Raw genomic sequence first — 12,808 nt, 5'->3', positions numbered from 1 at the left:
GGCATTCAAAGACCCAGACCATTCTCCCCCACTTTCCCAGGTGCATCATCAGGGAGGTAGATGGGACAAAAACTGGCACCCATGTGGGATGCTGGCACTCCAGATGGTGCCTTAATCTTGCTGCACCAAGCACTTCCCTCTATTTATTTTAGAGGCAGAGTTGGAGGGGGGGGGAGGGAGAGAGAGAGAGACAGAGAGAGAATCTTGCAGTATCTGAGGCTGGGCCAGCCAGGAGCCAGGAGCCAGGAGCCAAGGGTTTCATCCTGGTCTCCCACGTAGGTCCAAGGTTTTGAACACTTGTGTCACCCTCTGATGCTTTCCTGGGTGCATTAGCATCAGCTGGAATGGATTTGGGGCATGAACCATTGGATGGAAGACTTTTCTCTCTGCCTCTCCCTCTCTGTCTGTAACTTGGCCTCTCAAATAAATAGATTAATCCCAATTAATGTTAACTATTTAAACCAACTGAAATGATGAGATTCCTCCCAAACTCCTATTAAGCAGTTAGCATGATCTTAATTATAAAATCAGAAAAAGATACAACAAATAAAGTGGACTATAGACCAATATCTCTGATGAGCATAGATGCAGAAATCCTCAACAAATTACTATGAAATAGAATCCAACACCATATCAGAAAGATCATTTGGAGAAGCGGCTGAAGCACTGAGTGGAGGAGACAGGAGCTGGAGCATGAGAAGCAGCTGGGTGGGCACCATGGCCGGGATCACCACCATCGAGGTGGTGAAGTGCAAGATCCAGGTTCTGCAGCAGCAGGCAGATGACGAAGAGGAGAGGGCCAAGTGCCTTCAGCGTGAAGTGGAGGGAGAAAGGCGGGCCCAAGAGCAGGCTGAGGCTGAGGTGGCTTCCTTGAACCACAGGATCCAGTTGGTGGAAGAGGAGCTGGATCGTGCTCAGGAGCGCCTGGCCACTGCCCTACAAAAGTTGGAAGAAGCAGAAAAAGCTGCTGATGAGAGTGAGAGAGGTATGAAGGTTATTGAAAACCGGGCCTTAAAAGATGAAGAAAAGATGGAACTCCAGGAAATCTAACTCAAATAAGCTAAGCACATTGCAGAAGAAGCAGACAGGAAGTATGAAGAAGTGGCTCGTAAATTGGTGATTATTGAAGGAGACTTGGAATGCACAGAGGAACGAGCTGAGCTGGCAGAGTCCCGTTGCCGAGAGATGGATGAGCAGATCAGAATGATAGACCAGAACCTGAAGTGTCTGAGTGCTGCTGAGGAAAAGTACTCTCAAAAAGAGGACAAATATGAGGAAGAAATAGATTCTCACTGATAAACTCAAGGAGGCAGAGACCCGTGCTGAATTTGCTGAGAGATTGGTAGCCAAGCTGGAAAAGACAATTGATGATTTGGAAGATAAACTGAAATGCACCAAAGAGGAGCACCTCTGTACACAAAGGATGCTGGACCAGACTCTGCTTGACCTGAAAGAGATGTAGAGCACCCCAGTCCCATCCTGCCGCTGCTCCTCCCTCTGACCCTGACTCCACCTGAGGCCAGCCTGCCCAGAGCTGACCTCTAAACTGAGGGCTGATCTTTTAACTGGAAGTCTGCTTTCTCCTTTTGCCACCCACCTCCTCTGTCGTTAGACCCCACCCCCATGTCTTTTTCACCAAACTGTCTCTGCCTCTTCCCAGAGATTCCAGTGGAACTAGAAGCTGAGCGCTTTTGGGAACAACATTTAAGGGAATGTGAGCACAATACAAAGTGTCTTTAAAAGCATATTGTGATGTACACATTTTGTAATTACCTTTTTTGTTGTAGTGACCATTTTGTAAAACATTCCAAGTAATTCCACACTCTGAAGGAGCAATCTAATCCTTTTCTTACTTTTTGAAGGTGACTTTTCAGCTTAACGCATAGTGCCCTGTCGACAGAGCAGGGAAAGAGGTGTTGGGTCTGCCTTACTGGGTGCCAGACAGAGCCCAGGAAAGATGCCTCTGTGGGGAACCTCACTGCTCTGTACAAAGCATCAGCCAAACCAGAAAGGTGATTCTGGGAGGAGTTGGCCAAAAACAAAAACCCCTCATGCTGTTCAGGCTTACAGCTTTAAGGTATCTTTGGACACTGTTTTTTTTTTTTTCTGTTTTGTTTTGTTTTTTCATTCATCAGAAGTGACCAAATTAAAATGGTAAGACCTCTGAGACCATTTTTTTGCCCCACCTCTGCCCCTTCCCAACAGCTTGCAGAATGGATCATGTGCCTCTTAGGTTGAGGTGATCACTTCACTGCTTTTCCTGCCTCCTTTAGAGAAAGAAAATTATGTTTTTGCCACTGATTTAGCCATATAAAACTCATCTCACCACCCTTTGCTGGGTCTGAAGCTGCTGTTTCTAAAAGTGCCATCTCATTGTGCTTTGTATCAGTCAGTGCTGGAGAAATCTTGAATAGCTTCTGTACAAGACTTTTACATTTTAGATTATTTTGAAACTTTGCTTCTCTGGCCTTGGGGACCCTGGCCAGCCTTTCTGGCTGTGAGAGCATTCCACAGTATGGGCTGGCAGTGTGCTAGTCTTTCCAAGTTCCTTCCCCCACCCTGTCCCCACTTTTGGTGAGGTTTCTGTGAGGTCTGTTAGGTGTACATCCTGAAGCTTATTGGCTTAAAATGTACTCTCCTTTGGTGTGGTATCTTTGGGGCCTGTTGGGAGAAAGAAAAACCAATAGTGTAACTGTTTTGATACTGATTATTGACAATAAGTGTCTTTTTGAAATAAAGAACCAGTCCCTCCAAAAAAAAAAAAAGATCATTCACCCAGACCAAGTAAGATTTATCTATCTTATGCAAGGATTGTTTAACATGCACAAATCAATAAATATGATATATCATATTAGCAAATTGAAGAATGAAGACCATATGTATGATTATCTAAATAGATGCAGAAAGGTGCTGGCATCATGGCTCACTTGGTTAATCCTCCGCCTGTGGCACTGGCATCCCATATGGGCACCAGTTCTAGTCCTGGTTGCTCCACTTCCAATCCAGCTCTCTGCTGTGGCCCAGGAGGGCAGTGGAAGATGGCCCAAGTGCTTGGGCCTCTGCACCTGCTTGGGAGACCAGGAAGAAGCATCTGCCTCCTGGCTTTGGATCGGTGCAGTGCCGGCCATAGCAGCCTTTTGGGGGATGAACCAATGGAAGGATGACCTTTCTCTCTGTCTCTCTTACGGTTTATAACTATACCTGTCAAATTAAAAAAAATAGATGCATAAAAAGCTTTTGATAAAACACAAAATCCTTTCATGATACAAATTGGGAATAGAGGGAGCATTTCTCAACACAAGATAATATATGTCAAATATATAATAATATATGAGAAATCAACAGTCACAATGATACTTTTTGATGAAAACTTGGAAGCATTTTCACTGAGACCCATAACTAGACAAGGATGTCCACTTTCACCACTACTATTCAATACAATTCTGGAGGTTTTAACAGAGCTATTAGACAAAAAGAAAGAAAAGCTATAAAGTTGGGAAAGAAGGACGTCAAATTATCCCTGTTTGCAGAGTATATGATCTGATACATTGGGGAACCAAAAGACTTCATTAAGCAATTATTGGAATTCATAAGAGAAATTTGCAAAGTTACTGGATATAAAATTAACACACAAATATCAAAAACTTTTATATATACAAACAATGTCATGGCTGAGAAAGAACTTGTAAGATCAGTCTCATTCACAATAGCTATGAAAATTTAAATCCTTTGGGATAAATTTAACCAAGGATCCAGCCAAAGATTTCTCTAATAAATGTTACAAAATGTTAAAGAAGTAAACAGAAAAAGAAAAAAATGGAAAAATCTTCCCTGTTCATGACTTGGAAGAAACAATTTATCAAAATCTTCATATTACCCAAAACAATTTACAGATTCAATGCAGTCTCATTCAAAATATTGAAACATTCTTCCCGGATCTGGATGAAATGAACCTAAAATTCATATGATATCATAAGACCCAAAATAGCTAAAGGAATCATAAATAATAAAATTAAATCTGGAGGCATCACAATACCAGATTTCAATAAATATTACAGCATAGGTATAATCAAGTCAGTTTGGTATTGGCAAAAAATTAGACAGATTGACCAATGGAATAGACCTGAGACCCCAGAAATTAACTAATGCATCTACAACCAAGAAATTTGACAAATGACCTAAAATTGCTCACTGGGAAAAGGGCATTCTTTTCAACAAATGATGTTGGGAAAGTTGGAACTCTGTATGCGTGAGTATGAAACAAAACCAGTATCTTATACCCTATACAAAATCATCTCATAGTGGATCAGGGATTTAAATCTAAAGTCTGAAACCATCAAGCTACTCAAGGAAAACAAGGGAAACACTACAAGACATTGGCTCAGGCAAAGACTTCTTGGAAAACAGCTTGGAAACACAGTCAATAAACACAATCATAGACAAATGAGATTACATGAAGCTAGGAAGCTTCTACAAGGGAAAGAAAACACTCAGCAAATTAAGAGAAGATCAAAAAAGGGATGAAATATTTACAAACTATAAATTCCATAGAGGACTAACGCTAGGATGTATGAAGAGCTCAAGAAACTCAACAACAACAAAACAAGCAATCGAGTTAAGAAATAGGCTAAGGATATAAACAGAGATTTTTCAAAGGATGGAATACAAATAACCAACAGACACATGGAAAGATGCTCAGGGTCATTTGCCATCAGGAAAATGCATATAAATTCCATAATAAGGTTTGACTTCACAATAATTAGAGTGACTGTACAAAAATCAAACAACAAATTGTGGTGAGGATGTAGTGCAAATGTACCCTAATCCAATGTTGATGTGAATGCAAAGTAATATAGCCAGCATTGATAGACAGTATAGAGATTTCTCAGAAATCTGAAAATAGATCTCCCATATGACTTAGCAATCCCAGTCCTGGAAATTTACCCAAATAAAATAAAATTCACTTATGAAAGACTTACCTGTATCTTTTGATTACTGTAGCTCAATTCACAATAGCTAAGACATGGAATCAAACCAGATGTCCATCAATTGAAAACTAATTAATGAAACTGTGATATATATATATATACACACACACACATATAGACACACACACATGCACGTACACTATGGAATGCTATTCAATCATTAAAAAGAATGAAATCCTTTCTTTTGCAAGAAACTAGATGCAACTAGAGACTATTATGTTTAGTGAAATATGCCAGCCCCATAAATATAATTATCATGTTTCTCTGATTTATTTTAGCTAATATACAGAATTAAAAAAATGTAGTGCATACGATCAAAATTGATGTTTTTACATTTGACTTTTTTAGCCCTTGTCTATACTCGTGAGGATCAATTTTTTTTACTTACAACTTGTTACTGGTTGAATTCTTTATTTAGTGGAGCATTAAGCTTGTGTGTATAAAGTAAATTAAAAATGTCGTTGTAGGGGCCAGTGCTGTGGTGTAGTGGCTAAAGCCACTGCCTGTGGTGCAGGCATCCCACATGAGTGCTGGTTCGAATCTAGGTTGTTCTACTTCTGATCAAGCTATCTGCTATGGCCTGGGAAAGCAATGGAAAATGGCTCAAGTCCATAGGAGATGAAGTAGGAACTCCTGGCTTCTGGCTTCAGTTCAGCTCAGCACTGCCATTGAGGCCACTTGGGGAGTGAACCAGCAGATGGAAGACCTCCCTCTCTCTCTCTCTCTCTCTCTCGCTCTCCCTCTCCTCTCTCTGTACAACTCTGACTTTCAAATAAAATGAATAAATTTTAAAGAAAAAGTATGTCATTGTAAAAATAAAAAGGAAAATAAGAAAGGAAGGAGGGAGGGAGAGAGAAGGTAGAGTAGGGAGTATCATTATTCTCTTAAAACCATATATGTGAAATATATGAAATTTGTTCCAGTCATTTAAATTTTTATTTTTTTAGATTTATTTATTTGAAAGACAGAGTTACAGAGAGGCAGAGAGAGAGGAGAGAGGGAGAGAGGGAGGGAGGGGGAGGGACAGAGAGAGAGAGAGAGAGAGATCTTGTACCTGCTATTTTAATCCCCAATTGGCCCAGCTCTCCAAAACCAGGAGCCAGAAGCTTCTTCCAGGTCTCCCATAGGGGTACAGGGGCCCAAGGGCTTGGGCCATCTTCTAATACTTTCCCAGGCCCCAGCAGGAAGCTCAATCAGAAGTGGAGCAGCCAGGTCTTGAACCAGCACCCATATGGGATACCAGCACTGCAGGTGGCAGCTTTAGCCACTATGCCACAGCACCAGTCCCTCCATTCATTTAAATAAAGATTATTTTAAACTTGATAAAGGCAGTATAGAAATGAAGAAAGATAAATAGACAACAGGAAATAAAATTCACATACACTTATAATAAAACAAATCCAATGCAAAACAACAGTGAGATGGCATTTTAATGACTCAATTGATGATTCCTTTAAAATTCTTCAATACCTCTTATCACTAAGCATTTTCTCAAGAAAATTACTCTTATACAATTTTGGTAGGTAGCTAAATTACTGGTGTCTTTTCTGTAGGGAAGTTTAGCATTATTTATCATAGTACTTAAAATGTCCCTACTCTGGGGCCCAATAATTATTCTCAGGCCTAGTAATTCAACTTACACAAAGCAGTCTAAACTTAAAAATCAGACATATGCATGACTTATATGAAGAGTGTTTCCTATAGTTATTCATCATATAAAAAGTGTTGAAACTTAAGTAGTTGAAAGGAGAGGTTAATATTTTCAGCCAATTAAAATGACCTTTAAAAAGAATAGTTAACAACATGAAGGGAAAAGCTCATTATACATTGTTGAGTAGGAAAAGTAGACTACAAAATACCATTCCTATTTTGGTCATAGTTTTGTTTGTAAAAGTATATGTATATATGTGTGTATCTGTGTGTAAATGTTAAATGATTAAATATAGAAGGAGATCTGATCTCTTCCCATAGCCTATACTAAATTTGCAAATATTCCGTGATATACAGAAAAAGCACACATGTAAACAGAGACATACTTTTAGAATGAAGTCAAGGAAAATTTTCAAATATTTATTTACTTATTTATTATTTGGCAGATAGAGTTAGACAGAGAGTGAGCCAGAAAGAAAAGTCTTCCTTCTGTTAGTTTTCCCCTCAAATGGCTGCTACAGCCGGAGCTATGCCGATCCAAAGCCAGGAGCCAGGAGCCAGGTGCTTCCTCCTGGTCTCCCATGCAGATGCAGGGCCTAAGCACTTGGGCCATCCTCTGCTGCACTCCTGGGCCACAGCAGAGAGCTGGACTGGAAGAGGAGCAACCGGGCCTAGAACCCAGTGCCCATATTGGATGCTGGCACCACAACCAGAGGATTAGCCAAGTGAGCCATGGTGCCAGCCCTGGAAACTCTTCAAATATTTGTAAAGGTAGTTACAGAGACAGTGAGGGAGAGAGAGAGATCTTCCATCTGATGGTCCACTCTGAAGCCAGGAGCCAAGAACTCTATCCAGGTCTCCCACATGGATGGTAGGAATCCAAGTACTTTGCCATTCTTCTGCTGTTTTGCTATGGTGCATTAAGAGGGAGCTGGCTCAGAAAGGGTCTTTGGGAAAAGTGGTCTCATAAAATATTTTTTGTCAGTTTTGGCAATAAATACAATAAATAATGATAATGACAAACACTGAGACTATATGTAGTTTAAAAGTAAATTTACAGGAGGAAACAGTAATACTGTCAATCTCAAACAAAAATCTTGAGAAAATTATAGTTAAGTATGAAATTTATTGAACCCCTGAAAGCCAAGGGATATTTTAATTTATCTTCTCAGTAAATCAAAGTCATAGAACATGTACTAATATACAAGTTGTTTGAACAATAAAATCTCTGCACCAGAAAATGGGGACAAATACCAAATATGCATTTTATCACACTACAGGTGCAAATTTTCAAATTCATAAGCCTTTCTCCACAGGCAGTCTTACCCTCTCAGGCGGCTTCACTTGGTACACATTACACTCTGACTACAACTCTCTGGAGCCAAAAATTGCTGGGTCCCGAACTTTTCAGGTCTGGCTCTACTTAGCTAGAGTGGTTTTTCCTTGTCTTCTGTGATGCCCTTCTCCCTTCTCAAGTCTGAAAGAATCCAGTTGGTTATAACAGCATCTGAGTAACTGACTGTTATGTCTCCCAGCAATGGAAACTGTGGTTAGAAGGAAATCTGAACATCCCAAGGGCTTAGAGATACCGATGGCAGGTGTACCAGGAGTTTGAACCCAGCTCAAGTCACTGCTCCCAGGAAAAGGCTCAGGGCCAAGGGCTGCCCCCCAGGACGAGTGACACAGGGGCTGGCATTCATTAGGCACTCCTGGAGGGAGGTATTTTGGACATCATGCCCAGGCAGTTTTAGGAACCAAGACAAGGAAAAAAAAGGAGGGTGGGTAGAGGTGACGTCACCCTGCAAAGACTGCAAAGGGAAACAAACCCACTGATGTTCTAATGTCCGCGCTTAAGAAGCATAAAATCAGGAGATGCTCACGGATATTTTGCAGTGGAGGGTCGGGTGGGCATTCTCTGCTTTCCTCTCTTGTGAAATGGTCACCAAAGTGCACCCTTTAAAGTGTCATGGTGATGCCTGCACTGCCTCTGGGCTCTGCCAGCAAGTTCATCATCAGATGCCAACCCCAACCCTGGCCTGAAAAGCTGAGCTGAGCAAAATAAGACTTTCATTTCTGACTTCCCCAGCTTGTAATGTGCACGGCTGGGGAGGAAGGAGGGACCGATGACCCCCAACCTCCTCGCCGCGTGAACGCCACCCATCCACTCTCCCCGATCTCCCTCCATCCTCTCCACACGACCTGGGGAGAGGCGAACTGCACAAACACAGACTGAGAGGAGGCTCTGGAGCGAGCCCAGGTCGCTGGTGCAGGGAGGGGGCCTGTCGCCCATGTCCGGAGCCGGCCCAGCCCTCAGCGGTGGGGTCCGCGGATGGAAGAGCTCACGTGGGGGAAGTCCAGGTCCCTCTGTAGCTGGTTCTGACAGGATCCATCCGCCCACGGCCCCTTCTGGGAAACCTGGCCCCACACACTCACCACTTCCCGCTCGCGAGGTCTCCGGCTTCCCCTTCTCAGAGCAGAGAAGGCCGAGCCACCGCGGGGACGCTCTTCCCGCTGTAGTCTGGACGCCACTAGGACACAGGGATCTCGACAGAAGATGAAGTGCTCCACCGCCCTCACCAGGGCCCCTGATTGGACAGCTGCAATGCCAATGGGCGTGAGGGGTGTCACAAAGGCCATAGCCAATCAGCACGCTCTCTGGCGCAGTGGGCGTGGGGAGGTTGTTGCCAGGCAACAGGAGTGCTGGCTGGGCTTGGGGTCTGAGGCCGCCCAGGTCCTGATTTCCGGGCGGGGTCGCTGTGGCCTCTGTGTTCCTCGGGGCTCTTGGGACCTCTAGAGTTCCCTGTCAGCTGCAGAAGCCGCTCCAGGTGAGTCACCGCCAACTGCGGATCATGGTCTTTGTTTCTTCATATCCCCAATGATTTCTCCTTTGGGAAGTTTCTGTAATGTTCGTCTGAACGTTGTTTAAAGATACTGCGTGGTTAATCTTGATTCGTTTTTCTTCTAGATATGTATTTTCTAGTCTTTTGCCCTTTGATATGATTTCCTATTTCTTGCTGTTAGTAATGGCAGGTTTTTAAAGATCATTTATTTGGAAGGCAGAGGAAGAGGGAGAGAGGAAAGGGTAGGGAAGGGGGAGGGAGAAGTCTTCTGTCCACTGGTCACTCCCCAGATAGCCACAAGGCCAGAGCTGGGCCAATCCGAAGCTAGGAGCCAGGAGCTTTTTCCCTGTCCCCAATGTGGGTGCAGGGGCCCAAGGACTTGGGCATCTTCCACTGCTTTCCCAGTGAGCTGGATGGGAAGCGGAGCAGCTGGGACTCGAACTGGCACCCATATGGGATGAACCGGTAATTACATTTTACCCAGTGATCTTGTTACCCTCACTTGTCAGTTGTATGTAGTTCAGGATTACATTGATTGCCTGTATGTAATGGGTGTAATCCGGTTGCTGGTTTACTTAAGGATTGATGCTTTTTTGTTGTTTGATTTCCCTGTTAAAGAGAGATGGGGGAGAAGGCAGGCATGGCTGGGTCTGTTCCCAGGGGAAAAATTTTCCCTTATCTTGTGTTAAGTAGTTTGTTGTAGTCCATTTTAGATCACATACTGGAAATCACTGTTTTTGCAATTTTGCCAGAAGTTGATTTTTCTGTCTGGATATTGAATTTTATTAAATGCTTTTTTGACACTTAATATAAATGATCATATAATTCCCTCACTTTTTCTACCTGGGTCTGTTTGAGAATGTTGAATGCTCTTCACATTTTAGTGTGTCTCGCTTTTTTTATTGACCTACTATGTTTTCCTGTATGAATGAATTAATATGATAATTTGCTTAGGATATCACCTGTTTATGAAACAGAGGCTATTTAATTTCATTTTTAATTCATATCCTGAGTTTTTTTGCATCATATATACAACACTGGCTTCCTAAAAAAAATTGAAATATATTCTCTGTTTAGTTCCAGTTGAAGCTTGTTTGGGAAATTTCAGCTTTTTTTTCTTTCTTAAAAGTTTGGAATATTCCGGCCGGCGCCGCGGCTCACTAGACTAATCCTCCACCTGCGGCACCAGCATCCCTGGTTTTAGTCCAGGTCGGGGTGCCGGATTCTGTCCCAGTTGCTCCACTTCCAGTCCAGCTCTCTGCTGTGGCCTGGGGGTGCAGTAGAGGATGGCCCAAGACCTTGGGCCCCTGCACCTGCGTGGGAGACCTGGAGGGGGCTCCTGCCTCCTGGCTTCACATCAGCACAGCTCTGGCCATTGCGGCCATTTGGGGAGTGAACCACCAGACAGACGACCTTTTTGTCTCCTCTTCTCACTGTCTGTAACTCTACCTCTCAGATAAATAAATAAAATCTTAAAAAATTCCAATAGAACTTGAAAAAATGAAACACCAATTTATAGTCCAATAAAAATCCAATAAATTTAAAAATACATTATCTGGAAAGGGGGAATCACTACCTTGGCCCAATTTGTGTTTGAAACACTGGGTGTATGAACTTTACCAAGGAAATCCAGGGTTTTTGTGGACCCTGTAACCTCACAATGAAAAATCAACCAAGATGCTCACATGTTCCCAGCAGTAGAATTGAACTACATCAGGATGTTAAAAGATACACACACACACACACACATGTGATTGATATGAAGACAAAAAGAAAATTGTACTGAGATAATGAAATTTAAAATATATAGTGATTAAAGGGAAATATATGAATAATTTAGAAGGAATGATATTGCTGCCTATATTTTTACATTATTAACAAAAGAAAAATGATTACCTTTAAAAGATTAAGATTAGAAAACAGGGAGCTGGCATTGTGGTGCAGCACCTTAAGCCACCACCTGCAATGCCAGGCCTTTGACACCCACAAGGGAAACCCAGATAGAGTTCCAGGCTCCTGGCCCTGTCCTCACCCAATCCCAGCTGCTGCAGCTATTTGGAAAGTAAACCAGTGGATGGTTCTCTCTCTCTCTCTCTCTCTCTCTCTCTCTCTCTCTCTCTCTCTCTCTCTCTCTCTCTCCCTCTCTCTCTTCTCTCTCTCTCTTCTCTCTCTCTCTCTATTCTCTCTCTCTCTTTTTTTTCTCTCTTTCTCTCCCAGTCTCTCCAAGTCTCTCCCTTTCTCTATGTCACCCTGCCTTTCAAATAAATATTTTTAAAGGTTGGGAAACAAAAGTAAGTCAGGAGCAGACAAATGAGGATTTGGAGATGGATCCCTAAGAATTTTCCTTTGAAATTTGCAAACTTACCCTATTCAACAAATGGACTTAGCCAAGATGTTGATCTGGTGGAGGATATCTGGACAGTTTCCCTTGGAGATTTTTTGGAAAAGTTTAGATTTATCTAAAACTTCTCATAATGACCAGATACTATTGCTCTTTGGCCTTCAACAATTAAAATGCTTCAAACATCCCAATAAAACCTTGCCATGGTTTTGCCTTTGTCAGTCTTCTCAACCACCTTTTGGTAGTTATTGGTTTGATGGGGTTTTCTTCACAATTGTATTGGTACCACCATGATTCATCCCCAGATACAGTTCTCAGAAGATATGCTTCAGGATATTATAAAGAACAAATAAATTTCTGGTATTATGTTCTTCTGGATCTATGTTCTTCTTACTTTTACTTATTCAATATGATGGCTAGTGTTGAATTAAGCCTGTGATTGTAGAGTGGATTGAAATTATGTCTGCAAAAAGTAAAGAAAAAAGAGAGGAAGGAGAGGGATTGAGGGAGGGAAAGGAGGAGAGAGAAATGTATGGTTATCTTCTTAGAACTGTACCTGTAAAATACATGAAATATGTTCTTTTTATATTAATAAAAATTTAAGAGGAAAAACATTCCTGCAAAAATGAAGTACCACAGACTGGGTGACTTAAACAACAAAAAATTATTTTACCACAATTTTGGAGAATAGAAGTCCAAGGTCGCGGTGTCAGTAAGGTTGATTTGTTGCATCATTTGTTGCATCATTCCTGGGCTGTGGGTGGCTGTCTTCTCCCTCTGTCACTTTCCCAGTGTTGTTAATCAGTCTCATAAGGGTATCAGTCATAATATAGTAAAATAATCATTTTACCTTAATTATGTTTTTAAGGAACCTATCTCCAAATATACTTACATTGTGATGTACTAGGGCTTAGAGTTTTACACGCAAATTTGGGAGAACACTATTCAGCCCATAACCCCATGGGAAAAAAAACAGTTTTTAATTTTTC

General features: G+C 41.9%; 2 pseudogenes; one reads left to right on the top strand and one right to left on the bottom strand.

The window, feature by feature from the left end:
- Positions 1-12,808, bottom strand: part of LOC133777375 (serine/arginine-rich splicing factor 3-like) — a 391,636-nt pseudogene that overhangs the window by 202,997 nt on the left and 175,831 nt on the right.
- Positions 718-1,631, top strand: LOC133776573 (tropomyosin alpha-3 chain-like; annotated as a pseudogene).

The sequence above is a fragment of the Lepus europaeus genome, chromosome 18 (assembly GCF_033115175.1).
Source record: "Lepus europaeus isolate LE1 chromosome 18, mLepTim1.pri, whole genome shotgun sequence".
Classification (NCBI taxonomy): Eukaryota; Metazoa; Chordata; class Mammalia; order Lagomorpha; family Leporidae; genus Lepus; species Lepus europaeus.
The sequence above is the reverse complement of the archived record's forward strand: the minus strand, read 5'-3'. Positions and strand labels throughout refer to the sequence as shown.